Source organism: Caretta caretta, chromosome 8 (assembly GCF_965140235.1).
Source record: "Caretta caretta isolate rCarCar2 chromosome 8, rCarCar1.hap1, whole genome shotgun sequence".
In the NCBI taxonomy this organism is placed as follows: Eukaryota; Metazoa; Chordata; order Testudines; family Cheloniidae; genus Caretta; species Caretta caretta.
Window position 1 is genome coordinate 4,892,437 of NC_134213.1, and position 23,999 is coordinate 4,916,435.

General features: G+C 43.6%; 1 protein-coding gene across 3 annotated transcripts in view; it reads right to left on the reverse strand.

Annotated features, from left to right (window-relative positions):
- GALNT10 (polypeptide N-acetylgalactosaminyltransferase 10) overlaps nucleotides 1-23,999 on the reverse strand; it is a 127,191-nt gene that overhangs the window by 77,906 nt on the left and 25,286 nt on the right. The window lies entirely within an intron of this gene.

Here is a 23,999-nt window from a genome sequence, read left to right on the forward strand (position 1 = left end):
AGTGAGGTTACCATTTTGTCCCCAAACTCATGTATTACAAATGTATTCATGCAAATACACGAGTTCTGCTGTAAGTTACAGTATGGGTTTGTACTCTGCAGAAGGTGCTGACCAAAGCAAAATAAGAGGAGGAAGCAATGTTCCCTTTAATTTTTTACATCCATGTGCGGAATGAATTTTGTTATGTGCACCAATATGGAAGTGATGTGTGGTGGGGGTGGGGCCGAGGGGTTCAGAGTGTGGGAGGGGGCTCAGGGATGGGGCAGAGCGTTGGGGCTCTGGGGTGGGGCCCAGGGATTAGGGGTTTGGAGTGTGGGAGGGGGCTCAGGGCTGGGACAGAGGATTGAGTGCAGGGGGTGAGGGCTCTGGCTAGGGGTGATGGCTCTGGGGTCGGACCAGGGATGAAGTACAGGCTGCACCGGGGCTGCAACAGGGAGAGAGGACTCCCCCCAGCCCTCTCATGCTACCGCAGCCGCAGGGTCTTTCTTGCCAGCTGCGGCAGCCGCGGAGCCGAGGCACCTCTCGCCAGTTGCGGCGGCTCCGGGGTCATGGGAGAGGCGCCTCTCCCACCGCGTGTCTGCACGGCCACACAGCTTAGCGAGAACATAGGGAGGAAGGAATACTTCCGTCAACCATTGCAAAAAAGTTAAGACTGGATGTAGAGCCATAAAGATATGTTAAGTAAGTTAACAGGTTAATGACCTAAACAAACAGTCGTGAATTACAGACTGGAGGAAAGCTTTAGTTAAGAGGCCCCAGTCAAGGTTGAGCTCTTAAACTGAACCAGTCTTGACAACTGTCCACTACTTTAAATCTTTTTACGCCATGTAGAGGAGAGGGGAGAACAGGACAGTGAGGCAGAACTGGAATGGCCAGCAGTGGCAGCAGAATTTCAGCAAGGTCACTCTCCTAGAAGTCTGGGCAGAGCATCCTGGAGCTACAGTGGCAGAATACCAACACGAGAGTTCCCCCTAGCATGTTGAAATCATCATCTGGAAGCTCACCAACCCTAATTGCTACTTGGCAGTAGCAAACCAGTTTGGTGTTGGTAGATCAAAGATCAGAGACTTTCTGAATGTTATGGAGAGCCAGAAAACCTATCTCTGCAGAATGTCCGAAGCGGTCAGAGAATCCGTCATGGACACATTGTGCTCCCACTTTGGAGATGGAGGTAATGAATATATAGGTAATGAATGTACCATAATCAAGAAATGACTGAAGTATGTATTGATTTTATTAACAATAGATACTACTGGGGGGTTGGGGGGTGGGGTGGGGAGAGAATAGGTTATGTAATGGCCGGGTTGAACTGTACCTCAATGAAATTATGCAGCTCAGTTACTCCAAAATAGCTTTCTTTGACAGGGTAACAAGCATTGTGGATAGATGTGGTATATCTTGAGTTTAGTAAGGTTTTCAATACTGTCTCTCATGACCTTCTCAGGAGCTACTACAGGTGGGTGCATAACTGGCTGGAAAACTAAAAATACCCGTGACTAAAATGTAGGCTTAAACATGAGTACTGCACTGCGTACTACAGCAACTTGCCAAGCACAAACCACCTTGTGTCAGCAGCCAGAGAGTAGTTATCAGTGGTGCACAGTCAAGTTGTAAAGGCATATTGAGCGGGGTCCCACGGGGATCAGTTCTGGGTCTAGTTCTGTTCAATATCTTCATCAGTGATTTAGATAATGACAGAGAGAGTACACTTAAGGTTTGTGGATGATACCAAGCTGGGAGGGGTTACAAGTGCTTTGGAGGATAGGATTAAAATTCAAAACGATCTGAACAAACTGAAGAAATTGTCTCAAGCGAATAGGATGAAATTCAATAAGGACAAATGCAAAGTACTCCACTTACGAAGGAACAATTATTTCCCATTTTGTATGTGTGCAACTGACTGCCTAGGAAGGAGTACTGTGGAAAGGGATCTTGGGGTCATAGTGGATCAGAAGCTAAATATGAATCAACTGTGTAACACTGTTGAAAAACAAAAACAAAAAACCCCCATCACTCAGGGATGCATTAGCAGGAGTGTTATAAGCAAGACACAAGTAGTAATTATTTTGCTCTATTCCGCACTGATTAGGCATCAACTGGAGTATTGTGTCCAGTTCCAGGCACCACATTTCAGGAAAGATGTGGACAAACTGGAGAAAGTCCAGAAAAGAGCAACAAACATGATTAAAGATCTAGAAAACATGACCTATGAGGGCAGATTGAAAAAAAATGGGTTTAGTCTGGAAAAGAGAAGACTGAGAGGGGCCATGATAATAGTTTTCAAGTACATAAAAGGTTGTTACTAGGAAGAGGGAGAAAAATTGTTTTCCTTAACCTCTGAGGATAGGACAAGAAGTAATGGGCTTAAATTGCAGCAAGGATGGTTTAGGTTGGACATTAGGAAAAACTTCCTGTCAGGATGGTTAAGCACTGGAATAAATTGCCTAGGGACGTTGTGGAATCTCCGTCATTGGAGATTTTTAAGAGCAGATTAGACAAATACCTGTCAGGGATCGTCTAGATAATACTTAGTCCTGCCTTGAGTGCAGGGGACTGAACTAGAAGACCTCTCGAGGTCCCTTCCAGTCCTACGATTCTATGAAAATGAATATGAGTTAAACGTAGATAGAACACTACTTGAATAAAAAACAAAAAGAACAGTTGACCAGAAGTGTGGTGCAAAAATTAAGACTAATGGAACTGAGGCATGGCCAAACGAAGGATTGCTCAGCTCCTGTAGTTGATGTAATCAAAAGGGTTGTCCCCCCTCCAGGGGGTGGGCAGGTTGCTGTGGGAAAGTCCTGTAATTATGTTGACTGAAATGGTGGTCCCAATCAATAGGGTGTTCGCTCCATAGTTTGCAGGACATTGCAAGATTGGGGTGCAGTGCTTGACATTTTTAACAAAAAGACTAACCACCATAGCTGTTTGCTGCTGCAATGTCTGAATCATGGCCCTCTCCAAGGCAATACATTCCCCCGTCCTTCCCCTTTGATCATTTGTGAATGCTCCAAGAAACCACCCCTCCACACTTCTGCCTCCGGGGCCCTCTCTTGAGACAAATTCATTAGTTCCTGGAACATTTTCTCTTTTCCCCTTACTGGAGGCACAGAAGTTCAAAGCATCAGCTACAGGACAGATCCTAAAGTCTGCAGGCTTAGGGTATGTCTACACTACGGAATAAGGTCGAATTTATAGAAGTCGGTTTTTTAGAAATCGGTTTTATATATTCGAGTGTGTGTGTCCCCACAGAAAATGCTCTAAGTGCATTAAGTGCATTAACTCGGCGGAGCGCTTCCACAGTACCGAGGCTAGAGTCGACTTCCGGAGCGTTGCACTGTGGGTAGCTATCCCACAGTTCCCGCAGTCTCCGATGCCCATTGGAATTCTGGGTTGAGATCCCAATGCCTGATGGGGCTAAAACATTGTCGCGGGTGGTTCTGGGTACATATCGTCAGGCCCCCGTTCCCTCCCTCCCTCCGTGAAAGCAAGGGCAGACAATCATTTCGCGCCTTTTTTCCTAAGTTACCTGTGCAGACGTCATACCACGGCAAGCATGGAGTCCGCTCAGGTAACCGTCACCCTATGTCTCCTGGGTGCTGGCAGACACGGTACGGCTTTGCTGCACAGTAGCAGCAACCCATTGCCTTCTGGCAGCAGACGGTGCAATACGACTGGTAGTCGTCCTCGTCGTGTCCGAGGTGCTCCTGGCCACGTCGGCTGGGAGCGCCTGGGCAGACATGGGCGCAGGGACTAAATTTGGAGTGACTTGACCAGGTCACTCTCTTTAGTCCTGCAGTCAGTCCTATTGAACCGTCTTATGGTGAGCGGGCAGGCGATACGGACTGCTAGCAGTCGTACTGTACCATCTTCTGCCAGGCAGGCAAGAGATGAAGATGGCTAGCAGTCGCACTGTACCATCTTCTGCCGAGCAGCCATGAGATGTGGATGGCATGCAGTCCTTCTGCACCGTCTGCTGCCAGCCAAAGATGTAAAAGATAGATGGAGTGGCTCAGAACAAGAAATAGACCAGATTTGTTTTGTACTCATTTGCCTCCTCCCCTGTCTAGGGGACTCATTCTTCTAGGTCACACTGCAGTCACTCACAGAGAAGGTGCAGCGAGGTAAATCTAGCCATGTATCAATCAGAGGCCAGGCTAACCTCCTTGTTCCAATAAGAACGATAACTTAGGTGCACCATTTCTTATTGGAACCCTCCGTGCAGTCCTGCCTGAAATACTCCTTGATGTACAGGCACCCCCTTTGTTGATTTTAGCTCCCTGAAGCCAACCCTGTAAGCCGTGTCGTCAGTCGCCCCTCCCTCCATCAGAGCAACGGCAGACAATCGTTCCGCGCCTTTTTTCTGTGCGGACGCCATACCAAGGCAAGCATGGAGGCCGCTCAGCTCACTTTGGCAATTAGGAGCACATTAAACACCACACGCATTATCCAGCAGTATATGCAGCACCAGAACCTGGCAAAGCAATACCGGGCGAGGAGGCGACGTCAGCGCGGTCACGTGAGTGATCAGGACATGGACACAGATTTCTCTGAAAGCATGGGCCCTGCCAATGCATGCATCATGGTGCTAATGGGGCAGGTTCATGCTGTGGAACGCCGATTCTGGGCTCGGGAAACAAGCACAGACTGGTGGGACCGCATAGTGTTGCAGGTCTGGGACGATTTTCAGTGGCTGCGAAACTGTCGCATGCGTAAGGGCACTTTCATGGAACTTTGTGACTTGCTTTCCCCTGCCCTGAGGCGCATGAATACCAAGATGAGAGCAGCCCTCACAGTTGAGAAGCGAGTGGCGATAGCCCTGTGGAAGCTTGCAACGCCAGACAGCTACCGGTCAGTTGGGAATCAATTTGGAGTGGGCAAATCTACTGTGGGGGCTGCTGTGATGCAAGTAGCCCACGCAATCAAAGATCTGCTGATATCAAGGGTAGTGACCCTGGGAAATGTGCAGGTCATAGTGGATGGCTTTGCTGCAATGGGATTCCCTAACTGTGGTGGGGCTGTAGACGGAACCCATATCCCTATCTTGGCACCGGAGCACCAAGCCGCCGAGTACATAAACCGCAAGGGGTACTTTTCGATAGTGCTGCAAGCTCTGGTGGATCACAAGGGACGTTTCACCAACATCAACGTGGGATGGCCGGGAAAGGTGCATGACGCTCGCATCTTCAGGAACTCTGGTCTGTTTCAAAAGCTGCAGGAAGGGACTTTATTCCCAGACCAGAAAATAACTGTTGGGGATGTTGAAATGCCTATATGTATCCTTGGGGACCCAGCCTACCCCTTAATGCCATGGCTCATGAAGCCGTACACAGGCAGCCTGGACAGTAGTCAGGAGCTGTTCAACTACAGGCTGAGCAAGTGCAGAATGGTGGTAGAATGTGCATTTGGACGTTTAAAGGCGCGCTGGCGCAGTTTACTGACTCGCTTAGACCTCAGCGAAACCAATATTCCCACTGTTATTACTGCTTGCTGTGTGCTCCACAATATCTGTGAGAGTAAGGGGGAGACGTTTATGGCGGGGTGGGAGGTTGAGGCAAATCGCCTGGCTGCTGGTTACGCGCAGCCAGACACCAGGGCGGTTAGAAGAGCACAGGAGGGCGCGGTACGCATCAGAGAAGCTTTGAAAACCAGTTTCATGACTGGCCAGGCTACGGTGTGAAAGTTCTGTTTGTTTCTCCTTGATGAAACCCCCCGCCCCTTGGTTCACTCTACTTCCCTGTAAGCTAACCACCCGCCCCTCCTCCCTTCAATCACCGCTTGCAGAGGCAATAAAGTCATTGTTGCTTCACATTCATGCATTCTTTATTCATTCATCACACAAATAGGGGGATGACTACCAAGGTAGCCCAGGAGGGGTGGTGGAGGAGGGAAGGAAAATGCCACACAGCACTTTAAGCACAGCACTTTAAAAGTTTACAACTTTAAAATTTATTGAATGACAGCCTTCTTTTTTTTGGGCAATCCTCTGTGATGGAGTGGCTGGTTGGCCAGAGGCCCCCCCACCGCGTTCTTGGGCGTCTGGGTGTGGAGGCTATGGAACTTGGGGAGGAGGGCGGTTGGTTACAGAGGGGCAGCAGTGGCAGTCTGTGCTCGAGCTGCCTTTGCTGCAGCTCAACCATACACTGGAGCATACTGGTTTGGTCCTGCAGCAGCCTCAGCATTGAATCCTGCCTCCTCTCATCACGCTGCCGCCACATTTGAGCTTCAGCCCGCCACTTACTCTCTTCAGCCCGCCACCTCTCCTCCCGGTCATTTTGTGCTTTCCTGCACTCTGACATTATTTGCCTCCACGCATTCGTCTGTGCTCTGTCAGTGTGGGAGGACAGCATGAGCTCGGAGAACATTTCATCGCGAGTGCGTTTTTTTTTTCTTTCTAAGCTTCACTAGCCTCTGGGAAGGAGAAGATCCTGTGATCATTGAAACACATGCAGCTGGTGGAGAAAAAAAAAGGGACAGCGGTATTTAAAAAGACACATTTTATAAAACAGTGGCTACACTCTTTCAGGGTAAACCTTGCTGTTAACATTACATACATAGCACATGTGCTTTCGTTACAAGGTCGCATTTTGCCTCCTCCCACCGCGTGACTACCCCCTCAACCTTCCCCCCTCCCTGTGGCTAACAGCGGGGAACATTTCTGTTTAGCCACAGGCAAACAGCCCAGCAGGAATGGGCTCCGAGTGTCCCCTGAAGAAAAGCACTCTATTTCAACCAGGTGACCATGAATGATATCTCACTCTCCCGAGGATAACACAGAGAGATAAAGAACGGATGTTGTTTGAATGCCAGCAAACATACACTGCAATGCTTTGTTCTACAATGATTCCCGAGTACGTGTTACTGGCCTGGAGTGGTAAAGTGTCCTACCATGAAGGACGCAATAAGGCTGCCCTCCCCAGAAACCTTTTGCAAAGGCTTTAGGACTACATCTAGGAGAACCGCAAATGCCAGGGCAAAGTAATCCTTTCACATGCTTGCTTTTAAACCATGTATAGTATTTTAAAAGGTACACTCACCAGAGGTCCCTTCTCCGCCTGCTGGGTCCAGGAGGCAGCCTTGGGTGGGTTCGGGGGGTACTGGCTCCAGGTCTAGGGTGAGAAACAGTTCCTGGCTGTCGGGAAAACCGGTTTCTCCGCTTGCTTGCTGTGAGCTATCTACAACCTCCTCCTCCTCCTCATCTTCTTCGTCCCCAAAACCTGCTTCCGTATTGCCTCCATCTCCATTGAAGGAGTCAAACAACACGGCTGGGGTAGTGGTGGCTGAACCCCCTAAAATGGCATGCAGCTCATCATAGAAGCGGCATGTTTGGGGCTCTGACCCAGAGCGGCTGTTCGCCTCTCTGGTTTTCTGGTAGGCTTGCCTCAGCTCCTTCAGTTTCACGCGGCACTGCTTCGGGTCCCTGTTATGGCCTCTGTCCTTCATGCCCTGGGAGATTTTCACAAAGGTTTTGGCATTTCGAAAACTGGAACGGAGTTTTGATAGCACGGATTCCTCTCCCCAAACAGCGATCAGATCCCGTACCTCCCATTCGGTCCATGCTGGAGCTCTTTTGCGATTCTGGGACTCCATCATGGTCACCTGTGCTGATGAGCTCTGCATGGTCACCTGCAGCTTGCCACGCTGGCCAAACAGGAAATGAGATTCAAAAGTTCGCGGTTCTTTTCCTGGCTACCTGGCCAGTGCATCTGAGTTGAGAGTGCTGTCCAGAGCGGTCATAATGGAGCACTCTGGGATAGCTCCCGGAGGCCAATACCATCGAATTGTGTCCACAGTACCCCAAATTCGAGCCGGCAACGTCGATTTAAGCGCTAATCCACTTGTCAGGGGTAGAGTAAGGAAATCGATTTTAAGAGCCCTTTAAGTCGAAATAAAGGGCTTCATCGTGTGGACGGGTGCAGGTTTACATCGATTTAACGCTGCTAAATTCGACCTAAAGTCCTAGTGTAGACCAGGGCTTAGAAAATTGTCACTCTTATTTACAAAGCACCTTTCACACTAAATAGATGGGCAGTTTACAACTCCTACCACTATAGATTTGTACTAAACAAGTTCTCTTTCTTTTAAAGGAAATTTGAATAGACTCCCTGAATAAGGAAAATGATTTCATAGACATGTTTTAATTACTAAAACACCCTTGCACCAAAAACCTCTAAGTTGCATCTAAAACACACCAGCATATCAATTGTTTAAGATCTTAAAGAGCAGCTGGGGAAGTGATCCCGAGAAAAGTGATCAAATTTGCAGCTACCCTGTATCTCCCATCTCATACATTTACACTGAGAACTCCTGGTACTGAATATTGTCTTGCAATGCTTTCGGCTCTACACACTTGCTGGTCGACTCATCTGCTTCAGGGCCCCCAAGAGTATGATGTTTATCTCAACTAAAAGTCAGTGCACGACTGAACCTCTGGATTTTCAAAAGAGTACTTGTGGCATCTTAGAGACTAACCAATTTATTTGAGCATAAGCTTATGCTCAAATAAATTGGTTCGTCTCTAAGATGCCACAAGTACTCCTTTTCTTTTTGCGAATACAGACTAACACGGCTGTTACTCTGAAACCTCTGGATTTTGGCATGCCGGGTGGCAGCATAGCTTCCCAAATACACACTACTATTTAACCCTCAGACCATGTTTTAATTTGCTAAAAACCCAGCCGGTCTATTTTACTGAATTCATACAGAACAGAATGAAAGTATCTCATTGCTTTAATGTGTTCCTGAATCATTCTGATGCAGCTTTCGTCATCTCTTCCATCAACTATAGCGTCTAAAATCCCTCTAAATAATTTTCTATGTAAATATGCTTCTATGCTGGAGAAAAAGCTTTCTTGGGGGCCTGTCCAACACTATGGAATTAACTCCCCAAGGAACTAAGGACCACCACAAACCTCATCACCTCCGTTCTATATGCAAGGCACATTTCTTTGACCTTGCCTTCTCCAACAGGAGCATAGCAACATGTATTTTTTTAAAATTCCAAAAACACTCCACTGCACACGTCTCCCCCAGGGGAGAGAAGGCGAGAACGAATCTGACAGATGCTAGTCATATTACTTAATGCACGACTGGAAGGTATTCAGATAGTATAGTGATTACAGTGGTGTGAGAACCTTTACAGAACAGTTTTCAGAGTAGCAACCGTATTAGTCTGTCTCCGCAGAAAGAAAAGGAGGACTTGTGGCACCTTAGAGACTAACTAATTTATTTGAGCATAAGCTTTCGGTCAAATAAATTGGTCAGTCTCTAAGGTGCCACAAGTCCTCCTTTTCTTTTTACAGAATAGAAAACTCATTCTGAATGGCAATTTAGAATTTTTTTTTTTTTTTTTTTGCAGTTTATTCTGAAATTTTTTGAAAGGCTTTGTACAATCCCTGGAAACTGTCAAATGAGTCGCATGCTTTCACATATAACTTCCAAACAAACAACTTTTTGTAGCATTTTGCCTGCTGACCCAAAGCTTAGTTTCTTTCCAGAGCTGCAAATTAAAACAAAGTTATGAAATCCTCAAAAGTTGCTGATGAGTTTTCCACCAAATTCACTAATATGCTGAAAAAACTATTTAAAAATAGGACATGCCTTCTATGTACAGAAACAAGTGTTCACTTTCTTGCAAATTGCTTCACAAACCATATTTGAATCAAATAGCAGTCACCGATTAGAAGCCCATGTATCTGTGCTCCACTTATCTGCAATTAAGAGCTCATGATCTGGAATATCTTCTTTGTAGCAATCCTTTATAGAAGCAGAATAAAACATCATCATGTTTGGAAAACTTACACGTTGACCTGTGGGATTAATCAAATGTTTCTGCATATGCAGAACAATCTGCACTAAGAATTAATATTAAAAGTGCAGGATTCATGAGATTTATAATTCTGTATGAATTCCCTGTATTCGAATTATGTAACTCCTGAACAGATTATAGGAATGTTGAGCCAACTGAGCAATGTGACCAGCTAAAAACAGTGCCTCCAAATATTCCAAAGACTAGTAGAGTATCGTATCTATAGACATTTTAGTAAGGCTGAATGATGATGTGCTTTTGTTTTCTAAAATGACAAGTCTGTAGGAGTGAAATATATATTCACCGTATCCAGACAACTATATCACATCTGAACTCAGCTCTGCGAATAGGTGAATTGAGCAAATCTGTCTATATTACTATAAATTTAACGGTCAAATTAAAGAAACAGCCTAATGTTTCCAACAGTCTCTAAACAAGCAGGACTACGGGAATGTAGCAAATTCTATGGAAAGTTTGCCCCAAATTCCATAGAGAAGCAAGTGACTTTTTTGATCTCAAGATGCAGGAAGGAGAGAAAACTTATTTAAGGGGACTCGGCACAAGAGGAGTGCCACTGCAAAGCTGATGAAGCGTTGTGTCCCCCGGGAATCTGCTGTGACCATGGGACGCAGGATTGTAGTAACATTCCAAGAGCCAGTGAACCCAGTAAGGAAGAAGATCCATCTGCTACTGACCCGGATGGGGAAGAGAATGGTGCATCCTCATTTTAGGCTTTTCTACAGGAAAAAATAATACTGCGGTAAGTCTTACAGAATGTGATAAGCACTGGGTGTGCATACTGGACTGCTGGGCTACCTGTATTTTGTGATCATAAGAACATTCATGATTAGGATGCAAGTTAGATCATTTGCATCACAAGCTAAATAAATCCACCTCTCCCCCACCCTCCAGTTTGAGTTAGACCAAGATGTTTGAACATGAAGGGTTCGTCAAATATTATTTATCTTTCACAATAGTAATCAAAATGGTGGTAGGATTGTGTCAGAAGTCAGTATGCTACGAACTGTCAGCATGATGTGCATAACCGCCACAAAAAATGCTCAACCAGACACTGGTAGCAGAAAGAATGGGGAACAGCAACCATGTTCAGCAAAAATATGGCCAACCCTTGCCTGATCCACAAAAATCAACAGGCAGACTACAAAAATTCCACTGCCCTTGCGATGAGCGAAGATATGCCAAGATGTGAAGCACGCTTGTCTTCAGAAAAGGTATCACACTTGGTTCTAAATGCTTCAAGAGAAAAGTTAAATTCAGTGACTGATATTGAGTTACATGCAACTCACATAAACGGTATTACAGAACAGCCTTGCGGAAGATCAAAATAGCAAGGGCATTATGCTCATTTTACTGTGTCACGTAATCAGATCACCCATTTTATTTCTGAATGTAAGCTGCACTTTTAAAAGATTGTTTTAACAAAAATTAGCTAAAATTTTCCACGCCATTTTCAAAAACACTAGAAAAAACATGACTACAGTACAGCCTTTTATTAAACTCAACATATTGAGCAATTTAATGGAAGAAACAAATGCATGCATCTCTGCAACGTTAGGGATTGTACATGTCTTGCACCAGCCAATAGAGCGCAAAGCGCCCCAAAATCCACTTAGAAATCCTCTGCATGGAGATTGCCTACCACTTAATCCTTTCAGCTATAGCGATAAACAGTCTTCCTGAGTGGTCTCGTCCTCAGCAGGTAGAAGGCCACGGTCCTGCAGACGTCAAGGGAGTGAAGGTGCTGCTCCCCTGGGGAGCTATGAGGATTCAGAAAGAAAGTAGGTAAGTGTATGGGTTGGTTGAGATGAAAGCAGGATGCAACCTTTGGCAGACACTTGGGGTACAGGCACAGGAAAACTTTGTCCCCATGGAACACAGTGAAAGGGGGGAGGGTCTGGCATAATGGTCCCCAGTTCACCTACTCTTCTTGCAGAAGTAATAGCTACCAGGGCCGCAACCTTCATGGAAAGGAAGGATGGGACCATGAAGCCAGTGGCTCAAAGGGTGGTTTCATTAATGTTGAGAGAACAAGGTTGATGTTCCATTGGGGAGCGATAAGTTAAACAGGTTGAAAGGTTCTGACGAGACCCTTCCAAAATCTGGTAGTCAATGGATGTGTAAATATGGAGTGTCCTTCTGTCGGGGCAGATGAGGGGGGCATTGACAGCAGCTACATGGACCTTAACAGAATTGAGAGCGAGTCCCTACATCTTCAAGACCGGAAGGTATTCCAAAAGAAGGGGAATGTCCACATCCTCAGGGGCAAATCTTGTGGAGGATTTGTGGCAAGAGTGGTAGAGGGGGAAAGGCATAACTGATTTGGTCCGACCAGCAGAGGACAAGGGCATCGCCTTGGGAATGAGTGCCAAGCCACCCCCCAACCCCTAACAGCAATACATGGTGCACCTGCTGTTGGAGTGGAAGGCAGAGAGGTCCCTGGATGGAATCCCTCACAGGCTGAAAACCTTGTTGACTTCAGTGTCTTGAAACTCCCACTCATGATCAGCCACAAATTTTCTTCTGAGAGAGTCTGCAAACACTTTGAGTCCCTGGAAGATAGGCCATTGATAACAGGATATTATGACCAATGCACCAGTCCCACAGAGGAACCTCTTCCACACAGAGTGTAGTCTACCTCGTTTCCCCCCGCCCCATTTGTCGATGTAATAAATGGTGGCCCTGTTGTCGGACATGATGAGAGTGAATGGATGGAAGAAATGCGCAACACATTCTCCAACATCCTGGAGCTTCAGGCGGTATGATGTGCATTCTGGATTCCCAAGACGTCCCAGTCCTTTGCATCATGTGCTCACCCATGTGGGCACCCCATCTGGCGAGTGATGTGTCCATGATGATCATCATGTTCAGGGAGGATGGGACGAAAGGCATCCCCGCGCAGACCTGTCTTGGGTCCGTCCACCACTAGAGGGAAGAGAGCACCTTGGGGGAGACTGATGGCAGAAAGTCCATGATATGTCACATGGATGAATAGATTCTCTGGAGCCACGGCTGAAGACCGCGAAGTCCGAGGTGAGCAAAGGTGGGGACGCATGTGTAGGCTACCATGTGGCCAAGGAGGGATAGGCAAGTCTGAACTGGAACAGGGAGGACTGTTTACTACTCGGATAATGAGTTCCTACAGGGCCTGAAACCTATCCCTTGGTAAGCAGGCTCGTGCTGAGACCACGTCATCGGAGGCCCCTATGAAATCCAAAGACTGTGAGGGAACCAAAGTCAATTTTTAGACATTTACGCTTAACCCTCAGGGGGAAAGGAGCTGGAATAACATGGAGGTCAAGGCTTGAGCCTTGTCCCTGGATCATGCTGCTTGCTGCCAGTCTTCGAGATGGGGAATAAGGACCCCATGATGCCAGAGGTGGGCCACTATGACAGAGAAAACAGGCGAAGACCCATGGAGCAGTGGTGAGTGTGAATGGGAGGACCCTGTATTGGAAGTGCATTTTCATAATTCTGAATAGTCTGAAGCCATTTTCAGCATAAATTAAGCTTCCAGGCTTCTAACCACGAGGACTGATGGTGTACTAACATGCTGCTTTGCATTGCTGAACTAGCTAGCCTGAACAGTCCCTCTGACTGAACTGGAAAGTTATTTTAGTAGCTCAAATAATGAGGAGAATTGTATAATTTCTCTGTTTTACCCTCCATTCTCCCCTCCCAATAGCATCTTAGTCCTAGTAAAGCTACTCTTCCTTCTAATTTTGGACAATTCTTAGTTTGGCAGACAATGCCTGTAATTCTTATCACTGAGGCCCCGATTCAGCAAAGCACTCAAGCATCTGAGTAAACCCACTGAAATCAAAACACATGCACAAGTGGAATCTGGGACTATATTTCTAAATCTGTTTAAGCAGCTTGGCTTCTTTTGCTTATTTTCTTGTTTGTGCTCCTGGCTCCAACGTCATCACGTGACTACCGAGGGTGAATTCCGGCTTCAGAATATCTGGAGCACAAACATCATCCAACAATGTTTTTTGTTTTCAGCAATGGAACATTAAGGTTTTGCTTTTAAATATTTAAGAATGTAACAAAATTCTCCATCAGTCATGGAAGATCTAATTATGGGCTTCACTACTCGACAATGCTAATTTTCACAGTGAATGTGACAATCTAAAGAGGTATATTAAATATTCCTTCTCCCCCACCAAGAGATCTAACTTGCTGCTCAAACTAATACACAGTACCCAGTGATTACAAGTGTGTAGATCTGTGCAAGATTTATCATATTCTACTCAGAGGCAGACTTCCTGCTGTTGCCTAGGTTACTTGAATATGTAGCTTATCACATTGTCAACATTTCCCCTATTTACTGTTTAATTCTTCAGATATACTCTTATTCTGTTTGTCTTTCCAAATGCTACTCTGATGGAATTTAGCAAATGAAATTCGTGCACTCTGCAGTGACAATTAGTTTTTCTGCATATTACAGTATTGTGAGGAAATTGTAAAAGTGCTTGATATCTAGAGAGGCTGAAATATATTTACCAGGTTCTGAAAGGCTTCTTACAAACAGTTTCATTTATCATGAAATTTCAGCCATCACTCAAAACCAAAATGTACCATTTATCCCGGGCATAGTAAGTTGTATTATGCTAGGCAAAAAAAAAGTAGTCAGACCTAAGAAGGATGTTGAGTGTGTGAAAAAAAATGAATTCAGCTTTCAGGCATTTGAACTGTTCTGGGAGGTGGGGGTATGTGAAATTGCACTACAGGACCACCCACATTCTATTAAAATAGAATTGTAGAACACTAAGATTGCAAGGTTAACCACTCAAAAAGAATTAGGACATGGCAGAGTTAAGGGCTACCTTTATTTATTCATTTACATTTGAAAACTAAAAAGACGCTCCATATGAGAAACTCTGGATGCCCTAGGCAGCCAATATACCAAAACAGCAAAATAGCCTCTCTCACCTTTCCCCACTCCTCAAGGGGCATATACTCAACCTTCCCCCCCGAACAATGTCATAAATGGTGTTTGCAGTATACCTGGACTATTGTGAAGTCTGGGGTATTTTGGACTGGGAGAGGGAGCACGTTTGATGGTCACACAGCCTTTAGGTGTAGGCATTAAGCTACAGTCTCAATACATAATCACATGATTTCCAAAACATAATGTTCAGTTTTCTCCCTTAGATACATATTACAGCACTTTGCAATATTTTAAATTTTTTAAATTTACACTAATTCTTATGATGGTGCTGTCATGGTTCCACAGGGGGTGCCATATCTCCGGGAGTGTCCCCTTCTTAGTGCTGGACCTGGAGCCTGCACTTTTTACAAGGGTGAGTCCCACAACCCTGCTATTCTGAGACCAGGTCCCTGGTTTCAACACCTCTTCCTTACCAAAGCTCCTTCAAAAGGTTCAAACAGCATGAACTCCTTGTTTGAGTCTTAACCTCTTGTGAACAGTACAACCAGCAGATGTTTGCAGCAACACAAACAAGACAGCAACTGGAATGTAGTATACAGGATTGCAGAACATCCATGTACATTAAGTTCATACCATACTCCTTAAATTTGAATTCAAACTAGAGCTTGCAAAATGCAGAGGTTGCACCATGGGCTCCACCGTAGGAAGCAGAAAGGGGACAGAGCAAGAATGCATCTGCCAGAAGACTGGGGAGGGGTGGAGAAATAACAGGTTTATCTGGCTGAAATCAAGGGATATGCAGGGAGTGGAATCCATTCAACAGCAACTGTACACACATGGCATTGACTGTGGTATACATATGCAAACATCTCCACACCCACCCTTTTGGCTCTGAAGGTCAAAATGCTGTTCATTTAATTGCAACGCAATGTGTAAAAATAGAGTGAAACATAGTAAGAGTTTATTAAGGCATGTGTCTTCACAGCATTGCGTGGAGATTTTATTAGGTGAATCCATTATCTATAGAAGCAGCAGTGCTAGAGCATGCCAAACCACTCTGAAAAGTGCACTGAGGGTTAACGTAAACCTTTGACCATAACAAGGAGTGAGCTATCTGGGTCCCGGTTAGTACAGACTGGCACACTTATCTGTACTCTGATTACAGGGACCAACAATCAAATAAGAATGAGTTCTAAACTCTCGTACCCGGCACTCCTAAACGCGTGCCTTCAAGATCCAAAATTGGGACCAGCTGTTAGCACGGCTGGGACTTTTGCACTGCCTATGTCAATGCTATACTATCAAACTTCAGTTACGTTAATCCCAAATCTTTAATGAACAATATATACAGGACCAAGTGTTCTGTAAAGCCTCAACCACATTACCCCATATTTATTTTTGGCATGCACAAACTTGGAGTTTCTGATAATGCACCACTCATAACATGGCAACAGGTACTGTAAAAAAAAAAAAAGAGGGCTGTCAATTAATCGCAGTTAACTCAAATGAGCAAGACCTCCCCCCCCCCGAAAAAAAAATCACTCTTATCACCTATGCTGATAGAAATGTCAAACTATTCAAGATGTGGTCCATGCTGACAGATTAGAAATATGAACATCTTGCAACCTTTCAGTGCAAGTGAACTGCTAAAAAGTTCTGACTGACTTTGCTCCGGGAGTGGACTTGGCTAACTGCATTACTGTGTGTTCCATCTGACCTTACTAATAATCACCCAAGCTTCAGATCTACTACTAAATTCACTATGATAAGCAATTATTTGCCTCTGTACAAAAACGTTAACTTCATGCTCTGTAAACACATCTCCTTGTAAAAGACCAACCTACCTATAAAGATAGCTTCTGACAGCCCGATGACAATCTTTTGTGGCAAATGTCTAAAATGCCTTTTAGTTGGTGACATTTGTTATTTTTCACCCCAGGGAAAAGCGAAAGGAAGAACATAACATCTGTCTAGTGGCGTTTATGGTTCATTTGTAGAATTTTTAAGTTAAGTGGCAACAGAATAGATTTTAGGCACCTGCACAGCTCAACACCCAGCACCCTAATCCAAAAGCAGCTTCTCACACAGTAAAATTAAAAAGCTAACAGCAATAACATTCCAGTAAATCTTTTGTTGCAACATTTCAGCACTAAAAATGCTGTGGGAAAACACCAGGCTCACAGTATTTCACACAGCAAGAAATATAGTAGACAAACAAGAGGAGGTATGGCTAGGAAAGAGTTTTTAAAATAGTCATGGGAATTTCAAGAGGAAAATGAGATCTCAAGCTTAGAAGCAAGCATAAACTATTCTTAACTATACCAGTTTGTGGGAAACAGGCATAATATTCTGTCACCTGCAGTTCTGAATAAGGTACACAGTACTCATATCTTGTACCTGCTGGGAGTGACTAGACCACTCTAATGTAGACAGGCAGAACATTATGCAACAGTTAAACATGTAAAGCTCCCATATAAACTTTCCACAAGAGTACCAGCTTCCCCCTCCCCGCCCCCCCTTCAGGATCTAGACAACTACATACTCACTTTAGTTTTAGAGCAGTGGTTTTCAGCCTTTTTTCATTTGCCAGCCCCTTAAAATTTTGAATGGCGGTGCAGACCCCTTTGGAAAATCTTAGTCCGCGAATCCCTAGGGGTTTATGGACCACAGGTTAAAAGCCACTGTTTTAGAGCAAACTCAGCACACTGTACGCACACTTACTCATAGCTCAAAATAGCTGGTCACTTCCCAACAGTTTAGCAAAGAAAAATTAGACAACTCAAGGCACGAAAATATGCAACAGACAAAGCTGCCATTTCTTCTGCTAGCAGGGCACTAGAATCCCAAATATGCAAAGACTTCTTCTGTTAGATAATAGCAAGAAATTATTTGAACCTGGAGTTCTTAGAGACACACAATGTGAATCTAGATTCAAGTCACTCCATAATTCATAGCTAGTCTGAATGCTGAAAGTTAACTTTATGTGCAGTACTGAAGATGTCAGCCTATGAAGTCTTGAATATACATTTGAATTTACTTTTGAAGTTTGTATAGAGCAAAATAATGCCCTTTCTTCCAAACAAAGCTTTTACTTCTTTCCTGGTATGCTTCACAAGTACCTTGTTTTCCTGTAAGTCATTCTATAATAAACTCCTTGAAGGTTAATGTGTTAAGTGAGCTAACCTTACTATGCTTCCAGATTATAAAATATCTATATAGCACCATAAATTTACACTGTGCACACAGATAAGTCAAATTCTGTGACCTAAGAGATCTTAGACCATAGCATTCAGCGCACTATTAATTATGGAAGTGAAAAGCCCTCAGACAGTTGTTGACATCTCAATAATCCCATTCAGAATAAACGGCACATTTTCTGTTCAGAAGAAGCTACACAGGACAACTGGATTATCAAGACTGAAGTGCAATGGGGCAATGCAGGTAAAGCTTGTGCAGCATCTATAACACACTTCGTTATTGCTTAAACTTGAGATGTCAGTCTTTCCCTAAAATTCTTCTGATACTGTAGTTAACGACAGATTCCCTCAATACATATAACAGCAGATTAAAGTCCCAAAGAACCTAATAGAATCAATAAGACTGCTGTCCATTTTTTCCAAGGGTTTAAGTGAGAAATTAGATTTGCACTTACATTATACACAACCTCAGGCCTGAGAGTAGCAGCCGTGTTAGTCTGTATTCGCAAAAAGAAAAGGAGGACTTGTGGCACCTTAGAGACTAACAAATTTATTTGAGCATAAGCTTTCGTGAGCTACAGCTCACTTCATCATCACTCTGGATATATTCTTACATGGCCAATGAGTAACTCCTTGTAGGAACATGATCCAGTTCCAAGAGCAGTAGCAGCACCACCAGCCTCCTTCAGATAGTTAATTATAAGATCACCTTCTCCTGTATGAAAGTACTATCCCAACTGCGCAAAGCAATGCCAGCACCTACTAAATTTGATAAGACCATTTACAAGGGTGTTTGAAGCATACACTAGATGCCAATATCAAGCATCTATTCCTGCTAGGATCTGCATCAGGGATGCATCATTATATAGCAGTGATTTGTGCCTTTGGTGTTAATTTATGCAACCCTATCACAGTAAGGGGTAATAACCTCTGGCTAGTCTGACCTTTCTGTATAAGGCTCATGGGAAGTCAATTTGAAGTTGAGAGAGTCTCTAGCAAAACTTTTCTTTATAGGATTGGGAGGTGTCATGTGACCCATAACCCACTCAGGGGTTAATGGGATGAAAATAATTGCTTAAGAAGGAAAGGAGGAAAGCTGTGACTGAGCAAAAGTCTTCTGTTTTTTCTACGGAGCTCCAGGGAGGTAGGTATAACACATCAGCAACTCTGGATGGTGAATATGCACCTTGACTGGTAATCCCTGCATTGAAGAAATACAGTTTTGCAAGGCTATTTTTGTGATGCGATAATTCTGATAACAGGAAACATAGTCCAGTACATCTTACTGGGGATGCTGGAGGGTTTGGTAATGAAGCTGGGCACAGAGAAAGAGGGGGATATTAAGCTCAGAGAGGTAAAAGGTGTCACTACAGAGTTCTCATGGTTCATTTGTAACAAGTGGTCAGTTTTGCCAAGGATTCTACGTGCTGAGAACAACAAGCCTTCTACTCCAACTTTCTCTTGGTCTGTGCTTGGCATCAGTGTTTGTTTAGACTGTTGTAGCCTCCAGTGGCTGTAATCATTACCCTGTTCTACTAGACACATTGGAAGATGTATTGGGTTAGTTCACTTAAAAATTCACCCATCACAATTTGATTATGGGAGACAGTTGTTCACCTTAGATATTAAACATATCACAGTCAATGAGATGAGTGCAATTATATAGTCACTCCTACTATTAGGCTTCAAGAACCTTTATGGCCAAGATCCTGTCATAATAGTTACCTTACTTGCTATACTTTCCCGCTGCTATTTTATAGCTAATTTATAAATTCATACCCACACTTGCATAATCTTTACTATAGCAATACTTAACTTCCAGTTTTCATTAACTTGGATTTATTGATTCAAGAGGTTAAAAACCACTTACTCAAAATAGAAAAATACTTTAAAAGAAAGGAACCCTCAATTCCAGCTTCAGGAACAATGCCTGGCGTTAAGGTGGAAAATTTAACACATTTTTAGCTGCTTTATTGCATTCAGATTTTAAAAGTTTTAGCCAATTGACTCATTGATTATCATGAGATAAACATTCCTATGTACAACTTTTTAAAAAGGTGTTCGCTCCCTGAGATTTTCAGAAATGCATCAAGTCTATGCCAATGTTTTCAGCTGAGGGACAACTGAAGAAAAGCCCAATTAAACAAAGGCTCCACGGCAACCTCATGTTCTATTTCAATAATCCTCTTTGTGAGCTTCAGAAAGATCACTGAATGCAAAGTGGCAACACACATGCAGTTAAAGCCTTCATTGCTTAATCCACCATCCTCAGCAAGGAGTACTCTAATAGTGTCAGGAATAATAATTTATGCAGTAATTTATACAGTGGCTCTAATTATAGGAAGCTAAAACATCTCATCCATGAAGGGCAAGTATGAAGATTCTTTCAAACATAGGAAAGACCGTAACTCATAAGAGCTGTAGACATTAAAATATTAAAAAATGTCTCAGCAGTAAAATTACTTTATACAAGCCAACACATCCCACTTAGACTAAAGGGCTAGGAAATTACCCAAAACCTATACCCAAACAAAGCCAACTTTTTGCTGATTGTTTCAGCTAGAGAGGTAGGATCAGAGATCACTTTTCTGTTCAACAGAAGAAATGGAATGAGCCAAAATTTTAGCTTATGTTAAGATGCTTCCTATAAGTAAATCCTATAAACTCTGCTCATCTTCGCAAAGGAAATAAAAGAGAATTAGATTTTTTCCAATGTTGTGCCCTTTCAATATTAGTTTTTAAGCAACACAAATAATCTCAACTTTAAGTCTTAGTTCTATTGTAAAAATTACAGAATATTAATATATCATGTCTCCACTCTGTTTTTCCCTGCATTATTAAGGCTATCTGATGCTTTGTGGAAAATGTCACAAAATACTTTTTAGAAATGACTCAAACTGAGGAGGCATTCAAACTTGCGTTATCTTAAGGCTTACATTCTCTGAAGGCTCCAATCACCACAGGAAGTACACATACTACAGCAAGTTGATGTTTTATCCAGTAGGAGGCACTAGTGACACTGCGGGCGGATAAATGGCCCATTAGAAATTCCACTAATAATGTTCAATTTCTATTGCCCCATTCTTTTATTAAGGAAATCTATATGAAAAAGTAGTATATCTGACAGGTTTCAGAGTAGCAGCCGTGTTAGTCTGTATCCGCAAAAAGAAAAGGAGGACTTGTGGCACCTTAGAGACTAACCAATTTATTTGAGCATAAGCTTTCGTGAGCTACAGCTCACTTCATCGGATGTATTCAGTGGAAAATACAGTGGGAAGATTTATATACACAAAGAACATGAAACAGTGTGTACGGTAACACCCATTGTAACGAGAGTGATCAGGTAAGGTGAGCTATTACCAGCAGGAGAGCGGGGGGAACCTTTTGTAGTGATAATCAAGGTGGGCCATTTCCAGCAGTTGACAAGAATGTCTGAGGAACGGGGCTGGGGGGATAAACATGGGGAAACAGTTTTACTTTGTGTAATGACCCATCCACTCCCAGTCTCTGCCTAAGTTAATTGTATCCAGTTTGCAAATTAATTCCAATTCAGCAGTCTCTTTTTGAAGTTTTTTTGTTGAAGAATTGCCACTTTTAGGTCTGTAATCGAGTGACCAAAGAGATTGAAGTGTTCTCCGACTGCTTTTTGAATGTTATAATTCTTGACGTCTTATTTGTGTCCATTTATTCTTTTACGTAGAGACTGTCCGGTTTGGCCAATGTACATGGCAGAGGGGCATTGCTGGCACATGATGGCATATATCACACTGGTAGATGTGCAGGTGAACGAGCCTCTGATAGTGTGGCTGATCTGAGTAGACCCTATGATGGTGTCCCCTGAATAGATATGTGGACACAGTTGGCAACGGGCTTTGTTGCAATGGGAAATGGATTTCTGCAGCGGTATTGTCCAGCTCTGCATGGATGGGCAAAAGGAAAGAAAGGGGTACTTTGTGTTCCTGAGGAGCGTCTCATCTTGGCCAACTAAACAGCAGCACAATGGGGTTGCAAAAGAGTTTCCTGTCTAATTTTCACTGTATGTTGGAAGACCATAAAGAGAGACCCCCAAAAAAGATGGAAGTGAAGAACTTGTACTGCAGAGTGTCCTCAGGGCTCTCACAAGGGCAGAAATTATTTCACTGGGTTCAAAGATAACTATTCTAAAGTCACAAGATTAGGTAGTTTTATATGACTAAACTTAAAGTTTGTAAGCTCCTTTCCACTATTACCCCTCGCAATTAAAAAAGAAGTCAGCATGGATCTCTAGCGAGACTGGTTCTGTTTACTAAGCTTCTTGGCCTTAGACAGTCTTTGGTTGAAAAACCAACCGTCTCCCTAGAAATCCAGATCAATGACACCTATTGTTTCTTCGCTATCCATTCAAAGAGTTTAGGCAAGCGCTGAGCTTGGCTGCAAACATAACAGCTGTGCTTGCCATTTGCTTTTTACGCCACTCTGTTTACTTCAGAGTCTGATGCAGATTGTTTTGTACAATCCCTTTTTGCAAGTACCTGTTGGAATTACAGTAGAAACTGGTGAGGATACAGCAAAGGGGCTGGTAAAATATTCATGCATATTTATCAGGTTAGATCGTGTAATGAAGCTAATCTGAACGTATTACCCATTTCTAAATATCTTCAAGCTATATCATCTGTTACGTTCTTAGTGTTTTCAGCAGATTCTCTACAATACAAAAATCAGATATACAAGTCTTGTACCTCTCAAAAACTATCATCCAGCCCCAACGCCCTTTTTGCAGTCACAGGAGATACTCTATTCGACCAACATGCCTGACTTTACTCTTATTACATGACAGATGGTATCCACTGTTCCATCACTCAACTATACTACATAAACAAACTACAGTGATAGGTTCAAATCAAAAGCAACTGGGACAAAATAGGACATTGATACCAATGACTGACCAGTCTCATGTAAGAAGCAGTCATTAAAAAATAGATGCTGATTGTATACACAGCAAACTTCAGCCCATTTCTAAAATGCTCACTGAGCCAAGGAAGTACGTCCTGCCCAGAGGATACAGCTCATGGCTCTGGGTCAGTCCAAGCTTTCCTTAAAGAACTCCCCTGCTCCTAGAGGATACATACAACTACGGATACCACTATGTGACTGGAAAGGGTCAAAACCAAAGCCGTTGGCTGGACGTTTTATTTAATTTCCATTGATGCAAGGAAGCATTTTCAGCTCCTGTACAAGTAAGAGGAATTTGCTTTTTTGGATCCTCTCTCTGGCACCAGTGAATGCCTTTGTTCAGCTGTAACAAGTCAGTCAAACCAGTCTATGTTCAAAACCAGCATAGAGCTATGAATGTTTGCAGTCTCAAAGCACAAAGATTTGCTAGGAGGATTATGGCTAAGCAGTTTTAATACACTAATGTGAAGTTACAAAGTCCAAATCATTAGGCTTGCACTTCATTTGATACGTTCCCTGCTGGATCACAGGGGGTCATGTTCCTTCAAGCAAAACATTCAGTCCCTGCTCAAGTAGTCACCCATTGATGCTTCCATCTCTAATCTTTTCTTGGAATTGTGGCTCCCCAGTTCCTTGCAGATACTGGGATCGGGAGGAGAGCAAGCTTAGATAGAAAGTCTGAAGAAGGATCTTGAGTTTATAGTGGAGGGGAGTGAAGATTTCCTTTAGCCATCTTGTGTTGTACAAATTAGCTGCAGCCCTAGCTTGTACGTATAAAGACACCTAGCTCTGAAACACTAACGTATCTGCTCACCAAAAGAGTACCCTTGCACAAAAGTTATAGAGCTGAAAAGTTTTATTTAAAAACACAATCCCTCCTCTTTTCTCCCGGTCAGACTTTCTGGGAACCTTGCTGGCAAAGATAGAAGTACATTTCAAAAAGTTTGATCACTATTAACTGGGGAGTTTTATGTACACTTAATTAGATAGCTGTGGGCAGTGATGTATAGTACTCCTTAGTCAGCTGTTATACCTACCCAGGTCTGATGAAAGGGCAGAGGAGGTTTCTGAAGGTCAACTCCCAAGTGCTTTTGGTGTGGCTGTTTCACCAAATCAGCTGCCTCTGGGAAAAAGGTAGGATGGGTGTCTC